Source organism: Phascolarctos cinereus, unplaced genomic scaffold (assembly GCF_003287225.1).
Source record: "Phascolarctos cinereus isolate Bilbo 61053 unplaced genomic scaffold, phaCin_HiC Scaffold_726;HRSCAF=1367, whole genome shotgun sequence".
Lineage (NCBI taxonomy): Eukaryota > Metazoa > Chordata > Mammalia > Diprotodontia > Phascolarctidae > Phascolarctos > Phascolarctos cinereus.
This window is the reverse complement of record NW_027556098.1, coordinates 142,504,291-142,512,329: the sequence shown is the minus strand read 5'-3', so window position 1 is coordinate 142,512,329 and position 8,039 is coordinate 142,504,291.

The following is an 8,039-nucleotide window of genomic DNA, read 5'->3' as shown; positions in this document are numbered from 1 at the left end:
CTTGAAGGAAGTGAGGGATTCTGTGAAATAGAGGTGAGGAAGAATGGCTAGTGCAAAGACATTGAAATGAGAGATGGAGTGCCATGTGTGAGGGACTGAGAGATGGCCATATGGGTTAAACCATAGAGTATGGAAGGGAGAGTAATCTCCAATGAATTTGTATAGAGAGGTTGAGGCCAGGTTGTAAAAAACTCTAAAAGCCAAATAGAGGTGTTTATATTTTATTTTAAAAGCATTAAGGAATCACTAGAGTTAATTGAATGTGGAAATGAAATGGTCAGATCTCCTCTGAAAGAAAATCACCATGGCAGCTCTGTAAAGGATGGATTGGAGTGGGGAGATATTTGAGTCAGGGAGACCAATTTGTAAGTTATGGCAATAGTCTAGCTGAGATGTGATGAGAGCCTAAAGTAAGGTGGTGGTTGTATAAGTAGAGAGATGGGGTCGGTTGTGAGATATGTGAAGGTAGAAAAGGAAAGATTTTTTTCAATTTATTTTTTATTTTTTGGCATTTGGGGTTAAGTGACTTGCCTAGGGTCACACAGCTAGTAAGTATCAAGTGTTTGGTCTGAGGCCAGATTTGAACTCAGGTCCTCCTGACTTCAGGGCCTGTGCTCTAATCTACTTTGCACCTAGTTGCTCCAAAAAGGAAGGATTTAGCAGCTAATTGGAAAGGAGTGATGAGGAAGAGTGAGGAATTAAGGATAACACTGGAGATTCTGAATTTGAGGGGACAGAAGAATTCTGGCACTCTCAGTAGAAAATGGGGAAGTTTGAAAGAGAGGCAGGTTTGAGAAGAATGAGAAAATGCTTTGTAAACTGTAGAGTCTTATGCAAGGGTAAATTATTAATATTAATGAAAATATTTTCCTCTATTATGTATGCCAACATTCAGAGCAGTTTCATCTGTCCACTACATCCTCAATGCTGATTTATTTCTATACCCTATCAACAGGAGGCATCTTTTTACCATGCCCAGTTGCTGGTGGCATTACCTCTTGCTCACCTAAATTTTTTCCGTGTAAGCTATTGGCTAGCTAAATGGTAGAGGAGGATTGTCACAACTAGGTAGTCCACTGACTTGGAAGTTACTCTTTACTTTTCTCGTTAACCTGGAGCTGGAGGTTCTGCTTTGTCTGATGGAATTGACATCTTTACCTCTTGGATTCAAATTACAGAACGTTAATAGCACTGCTTTACCATCCCAGCCTTTTCGTCCCCTTCTGATTTTGCTTTAACCTTACAGTTGACCCTCATAATACCATGTGTAGTCTCATTTAAGAATGATTGGCTGCTTGTGGTATGTTCCATCTTACCATTTTCCCTAAGCATGACTGAAATTGGAAAATTGCTTATGCAGAAAGCAAGTTCCATTTTTTCAGCTTCTCTGTACGTCAGTGAAGTTATAATTGCACTGTGGGTTTGGTTGTTATTTTTCCTTTAAAAAAAAAACCCAAACAAACTTGTGTTAGGGTTTATAGCCAAAGTCTAAAGCTAGACACTACCTGTGGAGATAGCAACAGAACATGGCTTCTTTTCTTCCACGTACAAGTACTGTAGAATAAAGAGGGAGAGAGAAGCATGTAGTGTAAGAAAAAGCTGCATACGACACCTTGTTTTGTCCTTTATGCCTGTGTGCCCTTGGATAGTTCATTTAGCTTTTCTGTTCCTCGAGTTCCTCATCTCTATGATGGGACTAATGATGTTTACTCTATTATATCACCCCATCCTCTTCCAAGTGACTCTGTTTTCTCTTTTTATCACTGACTCCCTCCTTCACCACTCCTAGAACCTACTTACTGGTACTACCCCCATCACTACTTCTAATTTCTGACACTGTCGCTCTAGCTATTTGCTGTCTCTGCTGCTGCTACTCCTCCTAATCTCTGAGGCTCTGTTCCCTTTTCCTTCTTTGTCTTCTATCTTGTCTTTCCTCCCTCTTGCTGCCTCTCTTGAGCATTTTAAATTTCATGGGAAAAGACTGGCTTTTTATAGGCAGTGCCAACTAACCACAGTGTTAGTTGTTTTCTTCTGGTTGTCAAAATCACCAATCCAAACCTGTTGGGCATAACCTCCCAGTCTTTACTCATCTCAGCTATTTTAATTGCTGCTCAAAAGTTCTTTTTCCTTTTACTGATGCTAGTCTAAAGCTTTTTTTCCCCCCTCCTCTTACTTTCAAACTTGTCATCTCTCTGGAATGCTTGCTGAAGTCAGAAAGCAAGTTCTCAGAATGTTGAAGGTTTTGCCGTGATTCTTTTGTATCCTTTAATACTATGTGTTCCCACATAGCGAATGCTCTATAAATACTTCTGGCTTGATGGATAGGCTGTTGACTGGTTCTATTTTCCCCCCAGGCCTACCAATATTCCCTATTTCCAAGTACAATCAACTCTCAATTGTTGACACTAGTATAGATTTAGAAAATCCCAAATGGCAAATTATCCCTGCCCATGCGAAGATTATAGCCCTAGAGTTGTGACAGGATACATGCTGGTGAAAAATACACACAATCACAGCCAATTAAAATGTACCATGTACTACACATGACTGATTACTGTTAATGTGGAGGATGGGACTGATGATGAGGTGGGAGACATCACAAATGGGAACCATTCCATGCTGCTTGAAACTAATGACCCCTTTCATATTCCCATTTCTAGAGAGTTAAGGTTTGTTTCTTAGTATTCTTTAGAAATTAAATTCTTCACCAAGGGTGTAGGGAAAGACCCTCAGGGACAGTGATTATCTGATAATTAACTTTGTTGATAAATGGTGAATGGGTGCTTGGCTGTGTTTTGAGCTGCATTATCTGAGTAGTCAGATCTCCTCCCAGGGAAAGCTCCCTGTTTTTTAAATTTTTTTCTGTATACCATAGCTCACTTCAAGAAGATTCTTGTCTTTTTTTTTTTAACAGATGAAATAAGCCAGTAAGCAATATCATCATTACTAAGAACCTGAAAAATTCTCCCATATGTGAATTCCTTTAGTTGAAACTCCTCAACTATTTTTGGGGAAGGACACAGAATCCAAAACTGTTTTCTCCTCCTTATTCCCTTTTCTAGGCTTTAACTGTAGTTTCCCAATTTCAAGATATACTGAATTCTACCCTTCCCTTAAAGTTCTACCCAAATCTCACTTCATCCATGAAGCTTTCTCTGACTCTTCAATAAACCCCTATCTCTTCCTATTATGAATTTAATGTCTGAATTGCTGGGCATATTCTGTCCTCAACTGGCTTCGAGTTACTTGAGGGAAGGGAATATATTTTATACTTTAACAAGTAGATATTGAGTAAGGATTCAATACCTATTTGTTAGGTGAATGAGTGGATTTATAAATAACATGAACATATAGTAAAACCTGCACATTAAAGTGAGGATATAATGGAATGGCGTGGAGAGGTAGATGCATCTGGTGAAACAGGCAAAGCTTCCTAGTGCAGATGGATTTAGGTTGTCTTCCAAAAACTTGGAAAATTCAAGGAATATAAGAAATGGTTGGTTGGGACAGTCACAAGATTCTGTCCTTGACAATTGCATTAAAAACAGATTTAAAAAGCACATTATTTTCATATGTGATACAAGAATTAAGGTTTAATATAAGATCCCAAAAGAGAATATTTCAAACTAAGGTAGCTTTAAAATAAAGGGAATAAAGGGGAAGATGGTTCAATACATCATGATGTGACTTACAGGGAAATTGAGAAGTAATATCTGCCATGCAAAGACAGTCTGTCCAAGCATCAGATCCAGGTCTCTGAACCCAATTCTATGAATCGTGACCTTGACCCATGTTCAACTCCCAACTAGGAACTTTTAATTTCCAATCATTTTCTTTTTTGAAAGACAGCGTGATCATCTGAACTTGGTATTAGTAAGAGCTCGATAAAAATCCTGCTTGACTTACTGCTTGTAAGACCCCAGGCAAGGTGTTTTTATCTTTGAGGCTGTTTCTTCATTTAAAAAACATGGACAATACTATCTGTAGCACTTACTTCACAAGACTGTTGGGAGGATCACATGTGAGAACATATCCAATGTTCTGTCAACCTCAAATTGCTATAGAAATCTCACTTGTGACTATTTTTATTTACCTTACTTAAGAATATCCTAGCAGCAGTCTGGTTATTCATTGAGTTCTTTAACTTCTTACTTTTATTCCTCTTCTACTTCTTATCCCTTCTCACCAATCTGAACTTTCAGGGGTTCAGATGCATTTTCCAGATTTAACACGCACAAGGAATATTATTCCCAGTCTTATTTTCTCTGGCAATACAGAACCACAGGATCTTGGAGTTGGAAGAAACATTGAAGTGTCCTTATTTCAAGCCATATTGATTCATTTATTAATTAATTCAGCTATTTATTTCTTTATAGATTCATTTTAATTTAATTTTTAGTTCAAAATTCTACCCCTCCCTCATGCATTGAGAAGGCAAGAATTACAAAATCCATTACAAATTTAAATACAAATAGTCATTTAAAACAAAATAGAGAGAAAGGAAAGAAAGAAAGGAAGATATTTGTTTGAGTTCTGTATCCATTAGTTCTCTATCAGGAGATGGATAGCATTTTCTAGCATTAATCCTTTGAAACTATGGTGGGTCATTGTGTTGATCAGAGTTACTAAATTTTTCATAGTAGATTATCTTTACGGTATTGCTATTATTGTGTACATTGTTCTACTTCTGCTCACTTTACTTATATCAGTTCATATAAGTCTTTCTGGGTTTTTTTGAAATCATTGCTTTCATAACCTTTTTTTTTTAAGCACAATAGTATTCAATCACATTCATATACCATAACTTGTTCAGTTAATCTCGAATTGATGGATATCCCCTGTTTCTATTTTTTTTGCAACTACAAAATTTTTTTTTGCACATTTGGTCTTTTTCATTTTTCTTTGATTTCTTGCAGTGTAGACTTGGTAGTGGTATTGTTGGACTAAAAGGTATGAACACTTCTATAGCCCTTGGGATGCAGATCCAAATTGTTCTCCATACTGGTTAGATTAGCTCCTAGTTCTACCAATAGTGCATTAATGTATCTATTTTCCTACGTCCTCTGCAGCATCTGTCATTTTTTTTCTGTCATATTAGTTTATCTGATCGGTATGAAGAGTTACCTAAGAGTTGGTTTAATGTGCTATTCTTTAATTTTATGTGATTTAAAACATTTTTATATGACTATTGATAGCTTGGATTTTTTCCTCAGAAAAGTATCTGTTCATATTCTTTGACCATTTATCAATTTATCAATTGTTCTTGTTCTTAGAGATTTTATTTAGTTCCCAATACATTTGAGAAATGAGACATTTATATGCAAAGATTTCTTAGTTTCCTACTTTTCTTCTAATTTTGGCTGCACTGGTTTTGTCTGCACAAAGCCTTTTTAATTTTGAAGTCAAAATTATCCATTTTATCTCCACTGAATGTCTCTTGTTTTGTTATGAATTCTTCACTTATCCATAGGTCTGACAGGTAATTTATTTCTTACTCCACTAATTTGCTTATGACATTACCTTTTCTTTCTGAATTATGAACCCATTTGGAACTTATTTTGGTATACAGTTGGTCTATAGTTTCTTCCAGACTACTTTCCGGTTTTCCTATCAGTTTGGGATCTACCTTTGGATTTATCAAACACCAAGTTATTGTGTTCATTTGCTTTTATATATTGTGTACTAATCTATTCCACTGATTAACTATTCTATTTGTTATCCAGTACCAAATTCTTTTGATGATTACAGTTTTGTAATATAGTTGGAGATCTGATACTGCTAGGCCCTTTTCTTTTGTATTGTTTTCTTTGATATACTTGGATATTCTTGACCTTTTTTTTCTCTGATGATTATGGAAGAGAGAGTGAAGCTGATGACTTCACACAACTCTGCCTCAATAAAATCCAATTTACACACGAGTCAAAAGGCATCACCCATACCCTTTTACTACTTCGTTATTTTATTATTTTGCCATTCAATAATTTTAGAATTTTATTAGTTTATTATTCAGCTATCTTACTATTTTATTATTTATTATGTTACTCTGTTACCATCTTACTATTTTATCTGCCTTGAAGTCCTGTGGTGACAAGCTAGGGACAAAGCAGCAGGTGTGGGTACACAGTGGGAGCTGTAGTCATAAACCTACACACAGGCAGCCCGGGCAATAATTTTCTCACTAAATGGAAGCAGCAGTGGGATTCATCAGCCTCTTGGTTGTCTAAGCAGCCTTCTTAAGGACCACACTGCTCATCTAGTATGGGGAAGAGGATTTGTGAAGAGGATTCCACTCACCATTGGTGCATGGAATTTGTGCCTGCGTATGGACAGTGAGAAACCCAGTAGACCTGAAAGACGAACAACTCTTGTTGTGAGAGAACTCAGCAGGTATAACATCCAAATAGCAGCCCTGATTGAAATAAGGTGGGCTTACCAAAGCAAAAGAAGTAAACAGCAGACTCATAAGAGTGATTGCCACTTACAGGAAAGTGCCATACCACCATCATTAGTGCCTATGCTCCCACTGATGAGGTCAAAGAAAAATTTTATGAAGACCTGGAGACTCTCATCATCAATGTACCAAAAAAAGACAAGTTTTGATTCTGGGTGACTTTAATACCAGTGTAGGCAGAGATTACCAGACATGGCAAGGGGGCCTTGAGAGGAATGGAGTTGAAAACAGCAACACCAATGATCACTTACTATTGAAGACTTGTATATCTCATGACTTTCTCATCACCAACATTGTCTTCCATTTACCTAAAAATAAAAAAAAAACCAAACAAACCCAAAACTTCACAGATACACCCTAATAGCAAACATTGGCATTTAATATACTATGCCATTGTAAGGAGAAGAGAGAGACATGATGTGAGAATGATGGAGGTGATGTGTGGCTTTGAGTGCTGGACTGATCATAGACTGATCTCTCCAAGCTAAACATTTGCATTGAACAGAAGAAGTGGCCCCAAAGCTTGGCCTCTATCAGAAGACTCAATGTCAGTAGATTAGAGAGCTTCTCCATGTGTGAACAGTTTGTTACTGATGTGGAAGGAAAGTTGAACCAACACATGGTTGGCAATAGTGGAGCAGAAAAGGAGTGGGAAGCTTTCAGAGATTTGGTGTACATCACTGCATTTATTCATCTGGGCCAGAACACTTGCAAACATCAGGATTGGTTTGATGAAAATGACAGGGAAAATCGGAAGCTACTAATGGAAAAACAAGAGCTCTACAGGATCTATCAGCAAGATGGTTCATCTGTCTCTAAAAATGAAATATTTAACTTCACAAGTAAAGTGCAAGCACAGCTTAGAGAGATGCAGGATTCTTGGCTCAGTAAGAAGGTATATGAAATTCTGTTTCATGCTGATAATAGTGATCTAAATTGTTTTTACAATGCCCTGAAGGCTATTTATGGGCCAAAGACCATTGGTGCATCTCAGGTACTTGCTAATTGAGCCACTTTGATCAGCAGATGATCTGAGAGAGATGGGCTGTACTCTTCCATAATGTTCTCCACACATCATCATCAATTAGTGCTGAAGCCATTGACCATTTACCTCAGGTTGAAGTCAATCCTTCTTTAGCTAAATTTCTAACTGAAGAAGAGGTTTTGAATGCCATTAGTCTTCTTTGTGTGGTAAAGCTCCTGGTGTTGATTCTATTCCAGCAAAGACCTACAAGACAGGGGGTCCACTGCTTATATAAATGCTGATGGAAATTTTCTGGGTTATTTGGTGAGAGAAGATTATTTCCCAGGAGGTCAAGGATTCCTATATTGTCCATCTATATGAGGGAAAGGGAAGTAGGTTGACCTGTGACAACTATAGCGAGGTCTCTTTCTTAGTCATTGCTGGCAAGATTCTTGCCAGAGTCCTCCTTATTTGGCTAATCTTTCACCTGGACGATAGTAATTTATTTGAGAGCTGGTATGACTTCAGAAAGAGCTGAGGAATGGTTGACATAGTGTTTGATTCTGGGCAACTCCAGTAGAAATGTCAGGAGCAGAACATGTCTTTATACCACATTGGTCAGTC